The sequence below is a fragment of the Lissotriton helveticus genome, chromosome 10 (genome assembly GCF_964261635.1).
Source record: "Lissotriton helveticus chromosome 10, aLisHel1.1, whole genome shotgun sequence".
NCBI classification, from domain to species: domain Eukaryota; kingdom Metazoa; phylum Chordata; class Amphibia; order Caudata; family Salamandridae; genus Lissotriton; species Lissotriton helveticus.
Window position 1 is genome coordinate 376,711,899 of NC_136071.1, and position 17,106 is coordinate 376,729,004.

At 41.7% G+C, this 17,106-nt stretch overlaps 1 pseudogene across 1 annotated transcript in view; it reads left to right on the forward strand.

Moving 5' to 3' along the window:
* LOC144785232 (uncharacterized) overlaps positions 1–7,388 on the forward strand; it is a 110,220-nt pseudogene extending 102,832 nt beyond the window's left edge. The window contains exon 4 of the transcript XR_013601811.1: positions 4,912–7,388. The product of XR_013601811.1 is annotated as an uncharacterized LOC144785232 (transcript). The remainder of the gene's footprint in view (positions 1–4,911) is intronic.
* Positions 7,389–17,106: the final 9,718 nt, after the last annotated feature.

A 17,106-nucleotide genomic window follows, 5' to 3' on the forward strand; every position in this document is an offset into this window, starting at 1 on the left:
CATCCAGCTACCCTTGAATTGCATACAATCAGAATTGAAGCCTCTCCCCACTGCTACTGCCACAGAGAGGTCATCGCAGACAGGACCATAGCATTCTGGTTTCTATATTTGTCATCTTTGGTTGTCGTAGCAACTGCTAATGCATCACATGGTCGCGGACCCTGAATGTGGAGACCATTTCAAAATGCAATGTCCATGGTTTTTGTCATCACTCCTTGGGTGTGGATGTAGGGGCAGAGTGATGGATGTAAATGCACATAAACCAAATATTGCTCATACCATAAACCACCGTTACTATATAACTTACGTAGCTACCTACACACTCCAGCCTCAATCCAGACTCCAACACCAATGATGCATTTACCTCTGCACTCCCACAGCCTATCCCTGTCTCACCATCTACATCTACAGCACCTTTCTAACTTACATTCACTAAGGTGTTTCATCATAGCTTATAATCAACAGAACATAAATATATTTCTTGAGTGATAGCACTGTTATCTACAGTTACAAATACTGCCAAGAATATGCCATAAGAGTCTAAATTTATTCATTTATTTTATTTATTTAAAAAGTTTTATATAGCGCTGGCTAGACCAGGAGGTATCAGAGCACTTTACATGAGGACGACAAGCATTGTTTCAAAGCATAGTTACAACATTGCAATAGCATACATGATTTATCAAATGCTACACTTGGTTTCTGTACAATATATTTGCTGTGCAGTATCAACAGGGGTGGCTAGTAGTGCCCTTAAACTTGTCTGACTGGCAGTCAATGGAGGCCCAAAAGGTGCTGATGTATTCAGTAAGCTCATCATGGTTTGGTTTGCATTATACAATGGTGTTTGCGTCTCTTAATCACTGGAGAAGCTGTTGTGTAAAGCTATTGTGCAAGAACTCTTACTATCATTTGATAGTAATGACGGGCACTTTACAACCAATATACTGACATTGAACATCTTAAACAGACCTGCATCATCATCATTATTTTTCCTGTATCCTCAGATTGGCTCTGGTGCAGACATCTTACAAGAGAGCATGTCTCAAACATCCTCTATAGTCTGTTTGTCTTTGTACTACAGTCTTCATAGTCAATCAATCAAACAATACATTCTTTAATCGATTTAAATGTGAAACCATACAAGATATACATTGCACATAGTAAAAGAGTTCCTTTTCAGTTACAATATCCAAAAATCATGGAACCTAACAACAGATTTTAAAAAGAGATCAATAGCAAAACAGACACAATAATCTGGCAAAAACAATCAACACTAGTCTACATTTGTTAAAACAACAAAACTTAAGTAAAGGCACTAAATAGTGGTGACACATCAGTATATAAAAAGTTACAAAAAGAGATAAAGTGCATCAACGATTCTATGGAAATGTCATTGCAGGTGCAACATGGTGACAATTCAGAAGAAGACCAATCTTTGAGGAAGAAAAGTTGAAGAACAATCACCTTCCTGAAGCTACATAATCTAAAGCTACACCAAAGGCCTGCTTACCAGAATGGCAGTCCGAGGACTGCCATACCCGGTGGGGGGCAGCTGTGGAGGATCAGCCACTGCTGTACCCCTGGTCCGACCACTCTATTACAACTAGGGCAGTCGGACTGCTATTACACCGCCGCAACCACAAGGGATCTGAGATCCCTTGTGGTGGCACATCGCTCTTGAGGCCACAATATGCCAAGCATATTACGAGTTTCATCTCTGCCATGGTTTACATGGCAGTTCCTACTCCATGAAAACTGTGGTGGAGAGGATACAAAGGGGGACCTAAAGGGCCCCTTGTGCTTCGTGCCCATGGGATGCATGCAGGGGGGCACATGTGGTGCTGCCCTCCTGCATGCTTGCACCCCAGTACCTGCATGGCATGGACTGCACCAATCTATACCGTGCAGGTATTGTTTTGATGTTCCCATTGTGGTGCCTGTTTCATAGGCACCACCGTGGGACCACCAAAGAACCGTCCACCAGTGACAGAAAAAGTCATAATCTCGTAGGTCGTGCACACACAGGTTTAGCGGTGTGGTAGTGGGCCACCAGTGTGGTGGTCCCAGTCCCACACTGCCAAACTCGTAAACAGGCCCCAAGAGGTATTGACTAAAGGCAGATACACAGAAATGTATTCAAGAGAATTGGAATTTCCTAATGTTATACATAGGTTTTTGAATCTCAATAGATTCCCTCTGCATGCGCCTAATATCAGCAAGAGATTTTTAGGCTCATAGTCTATAATTGTGTACAATGCTACTTGGGTCAGTAATAAAACTAGGCCTGCTGACATTGACACATAAATTGTTAACCTAATTTGGCTAGTGAATATTTGTACCGTCTCCCAGTTTGAGACCATCTTCAATAGTGGCCTAATCGAAAGAAGTTGCAGGGCTGGACCAGATGGAAAGCATAAATAATCAAGGAGCTCTCTTAATAAGATCTTCTAAATAATCTAAACCCAATTCTTCATGAAAAGAAAAATGGCAGCTAATAAAGGGAAGACTAAGTATGTACCAACAATGCAACCTCTATTAATATGCCCCCGCAAGCCTGAGCTGTAGCAGACAGTGTGTACATATTTCTATTTATAAATTTCATTTGTGTTTTTAAGATTTTTTCCTAGTTTACAGGAAAAACTAAAAACAGCACCTATAGATTGTAAAAACAATTTCCTTGTGACAGACAAACAGAGGACCAAGAACCTATGGAGGTAAAAGTGGATCTAAGATTTGAGAAAACGTCAGTCTTCTCAATACAATTGCCCTTGATAACCATCTTTCTAGTCTTGGTGGACTTGGAAATGCAAATCATCACATAGGATGTAGAATGATTTATATCAAGATAGCCTATAAAATTGACGAAAGCATCAACTATCTTTTTCAATCTGTTAGATATGTGTGAAAGTAAAATAGCATTGTCTGTATAAGCAAAGCAAGTATTAGTCTGTTATCCATTTGTGTCATGTCTTGGCAAGTGGAGATAAGATGAGCTTTCAAATCAGTTATGTACAAAATAAAAAGAATTGGGGCAAGGACACAGCCTTGCCACACTCCTCATCCCCACTTAAAAGAAATCTGTGCTCTCCCCATTATTCACAAATCTAACTTTGGTGGGAAGATTAATGTGCAAACATTGCAGAAAAGTAACTAAAGACATGACAAAATCAATTGCTAATAAAATAGGCACATATTTGGACCAGTTTACACAATCGAAAGGGCTGCTGGGGTACATAAAAGCCAGGTGCATGTGTACTTTACAAAGATCAGTTGCAAATTCAAAATCTGTCATCATAGGCCCTGCTGTTGCACTAGGCAGAGTCGGTTTCCCAGGCAATGAACCCTCAGCAGATGTTCAGAATTTAGAGGAAATTAAGTTGTTGTTTAGAATTCTCTCTAAACTGAGCATCATCATCTGTCTTCTATATGGGAACTTGCCAGTTATTTTTGTGCAACCATACTCATACCTGTGTCACAATGAAGCCCCTTTTACAATCTACATCTGTGGCAAATTGGTTACAATATTTCCGTTGAGCTTGATATTCTTTTGTTTATTATCTTTTTATTGAGTGTTTAACATAGTCACAGTTCAATACACATATACAGTATCCCATTAATAATTGTATCCACATTAAGATTGGCAAGTACATTACTATTATTATTTTTATTTGTTCTGAACAATTGCCCAATGTCACCTTTGATGCTGCGTTGCCTGGTGAGATTCTGTTAGCACCCAGTACTGTTCTGTGAGATTTAATGCCATGAGGACATTTCAGGTGGGGACAGGGTGATGTGGAGTATTCCGGGTGGGGTAATACATGTGCATGGGCATGGGAAGTGGTGGTGGTACAGGAAAGGTATTCCAATTTACACTGCTAGCATGTTTTTTTTTTTCAGAGAGTTCTGGTCTAGTCATGTGTTGGGTCACTCCTTGCAGTCCCTCTGAGTATGCACAGTGCAAACCAGAGGAGTGTAATTGTGGCAACAACTGCTCCTATCTACTTCTGTAGGTCAAAATGTTTTATTTTTGCAATTATGGCTAGATGGGCTGTCCATATGGGCTTCAAATGTATCCCAAATGTAGAGCCATATCACAATGCTGACTCAAGTTTGAGATGCATTGCACACACATATCCAGACCATAATGATCATTTTTATTTAAAATGTATATATATTTTAAGGCATGCATCTTTGTAGAATGTAGAGAAGGAAGTGCTATTGATTATAACATGAAATACAGTTAGAAATAAAATGAAGATAATGAAAGAATCTGAAAAAGTACTCCTTGGTGTAACACAAGCTATTAGCAAAATTACAAACTATTCAAAGTACATCAAGTGCATACTAGTAAATTTACACTTTTGCAGTAAAATATTCCCTCACCGGGCTTTGATATGTGATTAGCACATATAAGACAAGTTTGAATTTGAAATCAACACTTCTTTGACACCCTTATGCATTTATTTGATCGCTATTTGTATTTCTTCCCTCTGTATAAAAATTCAGAAATGGATCCCAGATGTTTGCACAGAATGTCGGAAAAAAATACTGTGTGGATAAAATATTGTGTCAAAAATATCGAGGACAAAAAGTTTGTGAAGGTATGTTTCTATGGGTAAGCAAACTTTAACTATATTTTACTCCACATATATGTACCTTGAAGATCTATATATCTTTAAGGTACGTAGATGTAGAGTTCAGAATAGTAAATCTATACTTGCCTCATTACACTTATTTTATAGATATTTTGGTTCTCAATATTTTTGACAAAATATTCTGTCCACACAATATTTGTTTCCTCGATATTCTGTCAGAGAACTGGACCCAGCCATTGTCAGTTGTAGCCTGGCAATCATGTTCAAAAACTCCTTTTTTTTATGTGCATGTTTATATTTTATTTTCTAACAGATGAAAAGGCCATGAAAAAAATACAGAAAGAACATGTGGAAATACTGCCCCTGCAGAAGACGGCATTAAAAGAACCTCAGGAGACCTCTGGCAGAGAAGAACCCATTAAGGGACTCTACAACCCAGACTACAAGAAGAGATGCTCTACAAGAAATTTGAAAAGGGTTTCCACTAAGTTTGAGAGTGAAGTTCTGAGTACTCCTAGGACCCAGTTGAAGTTTACAACAGATCAAGTGATTGCATCTGATTACTGCAGCAATAGCTTTAACATGAAGGAGAATCCATCACAGTTCTTTAAAAAGCACGCTCTAGAAAGTTCAATTATTTGTGCTAAATGTGGTATAAGTTTTAGTTCTGATGAATGGCATGCTAAACACCAAAACATCCACACTTCAAGGGATATGATTTCCTGCCCAAACTGTGGAACTAAAGTCTTTCAAAAGGACTCTCTCTCGAGTGTTCAGGTGGATACTGTAGAACAGAATCAGTATCACTGTACAGAATGTGAGAAAAGCTTCCAGAGTGGTGATGATCTGGGGAAACACTGGGCCTTCCATCGAGATAATCCACACTGGTGTGCAGTATGCGAGATAAGCTTCCGAAGTCGGCAAGACCTTAAGGCACACCAGAATTTTCACAAAGAGGCAAGGCTGTTTCAATGTAAGGATTGCGGGAAGAGGTTTAGGGCTAGTTTTGAGCTGGTAGCTCACTGTCAGACACACAATAAAAAAAGAGAAGAAGCAAAAGAAACCTTTCATTCACGGAAAGAAGAGAATATACAAAGAGGAGATGCCATACCACTGTACTGCATGTGAGAAGTGTTTTGATTATGAAACAGAACTAAATATACATGAGCGGTTTCACTTAGTGGCAACTCCTACTGCCCCAGGAAAATTAACAGATGGACCACTCAGAGTTCAATCCTGATGTTCTAGGTGGAAATCTGCTCAACTGAGCAATGATATCACTGTCCCAAATGTAAGAACGCTTTTTGAAATCTGTCAAACATCATAGCAGACCCACTTAAACACAACTGTGAGTACCTTATAGATGGCCATAAATCCTTACCACCATTTTTCATTTTGCTCAACTCCATAGATTGCAAATGGTAGAATCAGACCATAAATATCCTGAGTATGTCAAAGTTTTCACCAGGCTACCCAGCTTATGTTGGTATGAAAGACTGTACCAAGTGTAGTGAATAAATGTGCAAAGTGTAATAAAATATATCCATAGGTAGTATTAGTTGATTTCAGACTTAGGTCCAGATTATGATTCCCACAGTATTGTCAGTGTAGAAAACTCCACACCTATAAATTCCAGTACCATGCGGTGACACCCCCTAAGTACTGTCAAATAACCTATCGAAATAAAGATCAACTGAATTTACCGGCCGGAATTCTGCATGGAATTAACTTTTTCATGTTAATGAAGACATTTATTGCTTGCCCTGGGCAGGTGGTAAATGTCTGCAGGAGGCCTGAGCATGGCAGACAAGGGTGTGGATGAGGCGCATGAGAGAGGCAAGGGTAAGGTATCACCAAGCAGGGAGAGCCTATGTATTTCCCAAGTACCTTTGGGCAGTGTCTGAAGAATGGACTCAGGCAGCTCTGTGGCCCATTCCTCAAAAAGATTTTACAGATCAAAATTTCTGGTCAAGTGTAGGAACTCATGCCATTTCATAATTGTGTGGGGCAGAAATCTACATGGGCAATCTGCTCCACACAACTTGTGTTCGGTGTCTTAAAGGGTTATTTATCTTTTGGCAATTGTGTTACATCAACCAACAATTGACGTTGTCACATTCTCACAATTTGGATTGTATACTAATCTATAGTCTCTAAATATGGTGGATATGTCTTCTGCCCGTGTGTACTCTAAATACTGCAGACAGGACATCCACCCATATAGACACCATGGGGTGGAGGAGACATCCTCCAACATTTAAGTATACAAAAAGTGATGGATGGAAGGCTTTAATTAACCTCAGCCACTGGTAATTACTCTGGGCCGCATTGCAATCCATCAATATTTTGAGCAACATATCACCTCAGTTTGCACCCAGCCATATGCAAAACAATCTTGACTCTTCTCCAATGTAAACTTTCCAGCCCAAACTGCCAGGCCAGGTCCCACCTGAACCAGAAATCAAGCAACCTAAGCCCCGTTTCACTCTAGTTAGAACTCATCAGCCAGGTATAGCTTGATTCCAGTGACAGAGTGCATGGGACACGCGTCTGGGAATACTTGTCCCACTTAGGGTGACACACTAAAGTATACAAAAAGGGATCGATGGAAAGCTTGAGTTAATCTCAGCAACTGGTAATTGCTTGTGGCTGCATCTCAGTCCATTGTTATTGTGCACACCATGCCACCCATTGGCTGAGATTTCTTTTGCTATACAATTTTATTGGGTTTTTGCCGCAAAAAAAAAACTGAGCTTCACTGCAACATATAAGACATTTCGATATGGGCCCGTGAGATGAGGTGATAAGGGCATGCCGCAGTTGGAGGTACTTGTAGTACCGGGAAGTGTGCAGGGCATACGTTTTCTATAGTGTTTGGAAGGAGACCAGGTGCCAGTGGCTGAGATTAATTCAACCGTTCCATCTAACACCATGTTGTATACTTTAGTGTGTTGCTCTAAGTGGGATGGGTAGGCCTAGACGTATGTCCCGTGCACACTGTGCTTCTGGACACAAGTTATACCAGGCTGATGAATCGCAACTAGGGCAAAACTGGTCGTAGGTCATTTGTGTTCCAGTTCAGGGTGGACCTAACCTAGCAGTTCGAGCTGGACTGCTCCCATTGGAGCAGGGTCAAGACTGATTTGCATATGGCTGGGTCCAAAGTGAGGTCGCATGGTGTGCAAAATAACAATGGACTGGAATGCTGCCACCTAGTAATCACCAGTGGCTGAGATCAATTCCTCATCCAATGAGTTTTTAATATTTTTTTACAGTTTCTAGGCTACAAACCTCTGTTTTGGTTTCATTGGATTAATGGTTCAGGTATGTGTATAATTTAACACTTTGCAGCCCATCAAAAACATTTTATTAAATGCTAAATTCTTCAAAACGAATTAACTGATTAACACCAAACCAAGCAAGCCACTTCCTTGAGGAAGGTCTATTTTCATGAAACTTTGGTATATAATCCATTCAGCTTTTTTTATTGTATCGGAAAGCAAAGAATGCTATGAGAATTAAAGTGGTAAATGTCACTTTTTTGACATCCCCTTTTTAGACCCTCAGTTGACTGATCCGAATGTAACCTGCCCTGCTAAACCCAAATTAAATGTACTACTTTTGGGAAGGTTTTGCGCAGATTCAAGAAATGGGGCCAAAGTGATTAACTCCTTCGATGCTGATGACGGAACCGCTCCGTCATCAGCTGCGGTGGCGCTGTGCTGATGACGGAGCGGTTCCGTCATGGCCCGCTCGGCACGCCTGCACGGCACGGATTCTGCGCCTGCGCTGAGCGTTCTATTGAGCGGGGCGGGCCATGACGGAACCGCTCCATCATCAGCATAGCTCAACCGAGGCTGGTGACGGAGCGGTTCCGTCACCAGCATGCGGCCGCCCTGCCCCCTTAGCGCTGCGGTGGAATAGCCGCTGCAGCGAAGGAGTTAAGAAAACAAAAACATACAGCTTTTCAATGATAAATCTGACCTACCCTTTGTTAAACAAGGTGCTACATATATATGTGATTTACTGAAAGGGGTAGAATACAGGGGCTACGCCCCCCTTTAATGGCTCTATTTATGAAGACTGTCTTTGCCTATGAGTGGACAAAACCCCCTAATCACACATAGAAAAACATATGTTCGAGGCATATGGGCTGCAGATGGTACATTTATGAATAGATCGCCATCTGGTGTTGGGCTCGGATGATTGCACTTTGTTTTTCTTCTGGAGAAGTCTTTGTCGTCATAGGTGACTCCTCCTCTCGGTGTTAGTGCGCATGGGCATCGGCTCCATCCTTAGATTGTTTTTTTCCGCCATCGGGTTCGGATGAGGATCGAAGCGCTCCGGACCGACTTCAACAAAGAAGGTTATAACCGGCGCGTATTCCTTTCCAAATCGACGGTATCGTTATCGAACGCGACTTCACTCCATACCGACGCGATTCGAAGGACGACGACTATGAGAAACTCGACGTAGTCCAGCCCGGGGTCCATGGAAAGGACTCCATTCAAAAAATGTCCAACGTGTGGTGCTAAGTTCCCACACAAGGACCTACACGAAGTGTGCAACCTCTGCTTGTCCCCTGAACACGAATCCAGGGACTGTGAGGCCTGTGCAGCGTTCTCGTCAAAGTCGACGATTAGAAACCGTCGAGCCCGAAGACACGAGGTATCGAGAATGCAGTCACAAGCAATCCCGGAGCTGTTCGAGGACCAGCACCCAGAAGAGGAGGAAGAAGAGGCCGACGAGGCGGGGTCAGAAGCGGACGAGTCCGACGTCGAGGAAATCGACGTCCAACAAACCGTGAGTGACGACGTCCCTTTACCGAAAAACAGACCCCGCACGGTGTCTACCCCGCCCTCGAGCCCGGTCAGACAACCGAAAAAAGTTTCCAACGCCCCGCCTTCGAGCCCGGCAACGAAACAGAAACCGAAACACTCGGTCCCCCATCATAGTGGTTCCGGTTCCGATAAACCGACCACATCGACACCGAAGCACCAGGTCAAGGAAAGCTCGAAGTCGAAGCAGTCCATGTCGACACCGAAGCACGCTTCGGCGCCGAAAACACCCTCGACACCGGGGACATCTTCGATACCGAAGAAGTCGGATCCGAACAAAACTTCGGCACCGAAAATACAAATGGACATTTCAAAGAAAAAACACCTTTCGGAACCGAAAACTGCGGTACCGACACAGGAACACGGAACGGATCCTAAACAAAAGACTTTGTTTATTGACCCAAAGACTGGCAAGGTAGTCACAGAACTACCTAAAAAGAGGAAACATGAACATTTGGACGACAAGGCTCATCCAAAGAAGAGAACAATGGGGACGAATACAACTCCTCCCCCTTCTCCCAAACCTCACACACCATCTTCGCCTCTTCCTCACAATAGGCCAGATATTCCTCCCACACGTCCATCTACACCTACAACAGATGGAGAGAGTGACACAGGGGAGGGGGGACACCCTGGGGATGATGAGGACACAATCCCAGAGGAGGCAGACCCATGGGAGGAGTATAATGTGGGATCAGGTAATGATACCGACCTTGAGTCATATCCCTCAAAACCTTCACCTCCTGATGACAATACTGGGTTTGCACAACTCATTACTAGAGCAGCAACATTTCATAAGGTAGACCTACATACAGAACCTCTAGTACAGGACTTCTTATTAGAGACACTACCTACTGCACAAAAAACATCAGGAACACTACCAATGCTAAAAGGCCTTCTCAGTCATACATCAGAGATATTCAAAGACCCAGTGAGGGCTAGGGTATTGAACCCAAGAATTGATAAAAAATATAGGGCAGCTCCAAAAGACCCAATATACATTAAGGGACAAATTCCTCTAGACTCACTAGTGGTCACAAACGCTCGCAAGAGAGCAAACTCTTTATCTACAGGAGAAGCGCCACCTCCTGACAAAGAGTCTAAACTAATAGATGCCTCTGGCAAGAGAGTAGCATCTCAAGCGGCAAACAGTTGGCGCATAGCTAATACGCAAGCACTACTTGCAAGGTATGACAGAGCGCATTATGATGAGTTAGAAACACTCATCAAACATCTCCCTAAAGAACATCAAAAGAGAGCTGATCAACTTATACAAGAAGGGAAGTTAATTACTAACACTTCAATAAAGTGCGCCCTAGACGCGGCAGAAACTGCGGCAAGGTCGACAAATACAAGCATCATGTTAAGGAGACATGCATGGCTCAGAGTGTCAAGATTCAAACAAGAGGTACAAACCTCGTTACTTAACCAACCTTTTGATGGGAAAACACTTTTTGGCACAGGGACAGATGAGGCCCTAGAAAAAATGAAAAAGGATACAGAAACGGCTAAATCAATGGGAGCATTGCAACAGCCGACACAAAGAGGTTCCTTTCGTAGATCCACCTATAGAGGAGGATCCAAAAGTACAGGTACAAACCAACAGCAAACCTCTTTTACACCTACATCACCCAGAGGTAATTCTAGAGGTGGATACAGGGGTAACAACAACAAGGGTAGAGGTCGCGGAAACAACAACAACCGCAACTCTCCAACCCCAAAACAGTGACTTCATAGAGCTTCCCCCAGACCATATAACACCGGTAGGGGGACGCCTATCACAGTTCCTACCTGTCTGGGAAAACATCACATCAGACAAGTGGGTAAGACAAATTATCCAACATGGTTATTGCCTAGAACTCACAGCTACCCCACCAAACATCCCCCCCAAACAGCGTCCAATGAAACAAGATCACCTGACACTGTTAAAACAGGAAGTAATATCACTGCTAGAAAAGCATGCCATAGAGAAGGTTCCACAGCACCAACAGGGAACAGGAGTATACTCCCTATACTTCCTAATCCCCAAAAAGGACGGGTCTCTAAGGCCAATACTGGACCTAAGACCTCTCAACGCATACATAAATTCGGAACATTTCCACATGGTCACGCTCCAACAAGTACTTCCTTTACTGAAGAAAGGGGACTTTCTTTCTACACTGGATCTAAAAGACGCTTACTTTCATATCCCTATTCACAAAGCCCACAGGAAATACCTCAGGTTTGTGGTAGAAGGACAACATTATCAGTTCAAAGTCCTCCCATTTGGTGTCACGACGGCACCAAGGGTGTTCACAAAATGCCTGGCAGTGGTAGCAGCTCACCTAAGAAGACAACAAATTCATGTCTTCCCATACTTGGACGACTGGCTAATAAAAGCCAGGTCGCAAGAGGAGTGTCTGCAACACACACAAAAGACAATTCAGCTACCTCACCAGCTAGGGTTCACGGTGAACTACACAAAGTCACACCTACAACCAAACAAAGTTCAACAATATCTGGGAGCTACCATAGACACAGAAAAAGCCAAAGTGTACCCCAACCCAATCAGAGTCCAAGCAATGCTTACAATCATTCAGAGATTTCAGCCACAACACTCACTAACAGCAAGAGTGTTCATGCAGCTATTAGGCATGATGTCATCCTGCATACTGCTAATACCATATGCAAAACTACAAATGCGTCCGCTACAAGAATGCTTAGCGACACAGTGGAATCAGGCTCAAGGACAGATTACGGATCTGGTGTTGGTAGACGACCGCACACACCGCTCTCTGAAGTGGTGGAACAGAACAAACATTACCAAGGGGCGGTCGTTCCTAGAGCCAATTCCACAGGTGACAATAACAGCAGACGCATCGCTCACCGGATGGGGAGCACATATGGACAAATACACAGTACAAGGAAGGTGGAGTGTGCAGGAAAGAACACTGCACATCAACTATCTAGAACTACTGGCAGTGTTTCTAGCATTGAAAGCCTTTCAGATCCATGTTATCCACAAAGCAGTCCTGATCAGAACAGACAACATGACAGCAATGTATTATATTCAAAAACAGGGGGGGACGCACTCTCTCCAATTATCCAGACTAGCACAGGAAATTTGGAGATGGGCCATTCCTCAAAACATCTATCTGTTAGCCGAACACCTACCAGGAGTTCAAAACCAGATAGCAGACATCTTAAGCAGACAGTCGGAACAAATACACGAATGGGAACTGCACCAACAAATACTGCAGCCATTCTTCCAAAGATGGGGACAACCAGAGATAGACCTATTTGCCACTCATCAGAACGCAAAATGCCAAAGCTTCGCGTCCAGGTACCCACATCACCTGTCGCAGGGCAATGCGTTATGGATAAATTGGTCCAACAAATTTGCATACGCTTTTCCCCCTCTCCCACTAATCCCATTAGTGGTCAGGAAACTGCAACAACATTCAATGACCATGATACTAGTAGCACCCACGTGGGCAAGACAGCCGTGGTTCACCACGCTCCTGCAACTCTCACAAGTGCCACATCAAAAGCTACGAATTCTACCCATGCACCTTACACAGAACCATGGAGAAATAATGCACCCAGATCCAACTCAATTGAACTTAGCGATCTGGCTCCTGAAATCCTAGAATTTGGGTACTTAGATCTCCCCCCAAATTGCATGGAAATAATTAAACAAGCGAGACGTCCAACCACCAGAGCATGCTATGCAGCTAAGTGGAAGAGGTTTGCTATACACTGTACTAATAACAATATCAACCCTCTAGACGTATCAACAAGGGAGATTATTTGCTACTTGTTACACTTACAGCAATGTAATCAAGCGTACACATCTATCAGAGTACATCTAGCAGCTATAGCAGCATACCTACAAAACAGGCAGCGCATATCACTGTTCAGAGTACCAGCGATAAAAGCATTCATGGAAGGTCTTAAAAGAGTCATTCCACCAAGATTACCACCTTCCCCAGTCTGGAACCTCAACGTAGTACTCACCAGACTAATGGGGCCACCCTTCGAACCTATGCATAGGTGCGAAATACAATTCCTTACATGGAAGGTGGCATTCCTTATAGCCATTACCTCACTCAGAAGAGTAAGCGAGTTACAGGCATTAACAATACAAGAACCATTCCTACAGATACACCAGAATAAAGTGGTTCTTAGAACAAACCCAAAGTTCTTGCCTAAAGTAATTTCAGCATTCCACATCAATCAGCCAGTGGAATTACCAGTCTTCTTTCCAAAGCCACAGACGGTGGCAGAAAGGGCTCTACATACACTAGATGTTAAAAGAGCCATTTTGTACTACATAGAAAGAACACAAGACTTCAGGAAAACTAAACAACTATTTGTAGCATTTTCCCCAACACATAAGGGCAATCCTATCTCTAAAGCAGGCATCGCAAGATGGATTGTAAGATGTATACAAATATGTTACATTAAAGCAAAGAGAACATTAACTGTTCCTCCTAGAGCTCATTCCACAAGACAACTAGGAGCATCTATGGCATTCTTAGGGAACATTCCCCTAGATGACATATGTAGAGCAGCAACTTGGTCTACACCACATACATTCACAAAGCACTACTGTGTTGATGTACAGGCTGCACAACAAGCCAGAGTGGGCCAAGCTGTATTAAAAACTCTATTTCAGACAGTTGCGACAGACACTGGTGACCACCGCTAGGGAGGTAACTGCTGTACAATCTATTCATAAATGTACCATCTGCAGCCCATATGCCTCGAACGGAATATGCTACTTACCAGTATGCATCTGTTCTTGGCATAGAGGGCTGCAGAGTGGTACATGCCCTCCCTGCCTCCCCGGAAACCTGTGTCTGTCCCAACATTATCTTATTTAGATACATTTACATGGGCATATCTTTATGTACTACACTACACTACTCCATCTAACCCTACTATGGCAAAACAATCTAAGGATGGAGCCGATGCCCATGCGCACTAACACCGAGAGGAGGAGTCACCTATGACGACAAAGACTTCTCCAGAAGAAAAACAAAGTGCAATCATCCGAGCCCAACACCAGATGGCGATCTATTCATAAATGTACCACTCTGCAGCCCTCTATGCCAAGAACAGATGCATACTGGTAAGTAGCATATTCCATATGTGGCTACAAGTCAGGGGAATGGGATCTTGCTCAGTCAAGGAAGAGGTTCATTGTAGGTTCCCCAAGCCTGCCAGGTATTTTCTCTAAATGTTAAACGTTAGATCAAATGAACAGACAAGCCTATCCTGATTTGTTAAAGGTGCAACGGTGCAGCTTATTTGTATCCCTCAGCAGACACAAAATGCCAATGCGTTTCACCCATCCTGGCCCTTGTTAATACCTACTCTGCTATACCCAGAACTTTATATAATCAGAACTCCAGCATAATGTAAATGCATGTATATTTAAAGCCCTACTGTTATTAAAAAAAAAACTGTCCTAAACAGAGCTCTTTCATGAACCAAGCCTGTGAATATCCAGAGATGTGGCACAAAAGGAGCCCTGGTATGTTCAAAGTCTGGTATTTTAAGAAAAGTGTAATTATAAGAACTTTGCTGGACTCACACTTCTGACATCAAATGAGCCCTGGCATAATCTGAGAAGCTACTACCACTATAATAAAATGAGAAGACATTTGTCACCTCCCTACTAAATTCCAAATGGGTTAAGTGTTTTTTTACCAGAACAATATATTTCAACGGCATCTTGTACTTGGAGAAGAAGATATTTTATAAAATTACACATCCCTGAAAAACTTTACCAAGTTGGGTAAGAATATGCATTTGGATCAGAAATGCAGTAAACAATTAGATCCTGAATGTTGGTCAAACGTATTTCACTTACTGTTTAGTGATTAATCAAAGGGAATGCATTATTCCCTTTTCCAGTGAGAAAGCCCTACAAGACTTATGTACTTTAGTACCACATAATTTTAATAAAATTGTGACGTGAAGCTGTCCTATTTATTTAACAATATGATGCTTATTAAAGCACAAAATGTAGTGGAACAAAGTAGGAGCAAGATAGATATTGACAAAAACATCTAATAATTAATTTAGAGGTGGGAAGTTGGGAATTGCCTTATTCCCTCATCAGTCCTCTGCTAATGCAGTCCTGAAAGCACTCGTTCCTCCTACCTGACAACAGATATATGAAATTGGCCATATAGTTGAGGCTTGTTATGTTCATTTGAAGTTCATATTTTATCACGCGATGGATCACTACCATGAGTTCAAGACAGAAGTGAATTAATTAAATGATTAATAGAATTTGATTCACAAACAATTTATGAAAATATGTAATTGTCAAGACCTACGAAGGACAATCAAAATAGTCACAGTAAGTTAAGTTATGCAAGGGTCTATCCTAGCTCTAAGTATGCAAGGGTCTATCCTAGCTCAAAATATGCAAGGGTCTATCCTAGCTCAAACTTTATTTGATCTTTATTATGGGGAACTGCCCAAAGTTTTGTCTGTATCAGGGAATACAATTCTGCGTGCATGCTTAACTCTTGATGGAATTTTTAATTTGTACGATGACGTTATATGTAAAGCTATTATAGAGCATTGGCGTTATGGGCACTGGTAAACACATGAGAATTTAATCAAGGGTAGGTAAAATATAGAGAACGAATTAGGTTTATTGAATGGGATGCCAGAATATTAAACTGTTTGTTAAATAACTGACCTCTCATGTTGAAAACTAAATATACATATAATGGTATAATCTAAAATGTTTGGACAATACTACTACTTAAATTAGCCTAATGGTAAACTAAGTGTGTATGCAAATGCAATTGTATCATCCATATTTTCAACTCTTTCTCTGTCAGTAAGGTTCAAATTTCTTCCCTGATCTCACGTCAATAAAATTCTAAATGAAATCATTGCTTGTAAATGGAGTGCTGCAGTATGTGAGCTCTGTTTAGTGTTGCTGTGAAAGGGCACCTTTTTAAAATATGCAATATAGTGTCACATTTGGATGGGGTGGAGAAACATATAAATGATTGATGGGTTTGTAAGTTGGATTTGCAAATGTAGGAAATCTTGCTTTCTGTCTGTGCCCAATGACCACAATAGCTGCTGACTACCAACAAACCTTTCTATGAACTTGAATCAACGGTTCAGTTGGAATTTAGGAGCTGTATTTTTTCATTTGGAGCTTCTAGTATTAATATATTAGCGGAATATGTTTGTTAATCAGATACATAAATGGCAAATATTATGAACACATTGTTTTAATGGTTTTATTAGTATGTAAAATATCGTATCGTAAAATAGTTCATAAATTAAAAAATATATAAATATCAAGTCACGATTAGTTTCTTTTCTAAGGTAGCCTCTCTCCATTCCATTGATACTTTCTTTTAGCACTGTGCATGCCAACCCATTGGTGCCTACTTTCCTTTCAGTCTTATAATCATCAATATGAGATTGACAACTAACACCAAACCCAATATTTGTAACACTAAACCAATCAGTAGTAGTACTTTACACAAGCAAATGAAGTTCAAGGACCTAGCACGATCTTCGCTATCTATTTTTTTCATGCTCATATATGTTTTGTCGTAAAAACACATAAATATGATGGGTGAAACTCTTGAATTAATCTCAACCACTGATAATTATCTGTGACTGCTTTCCATTTCATTTTTTGC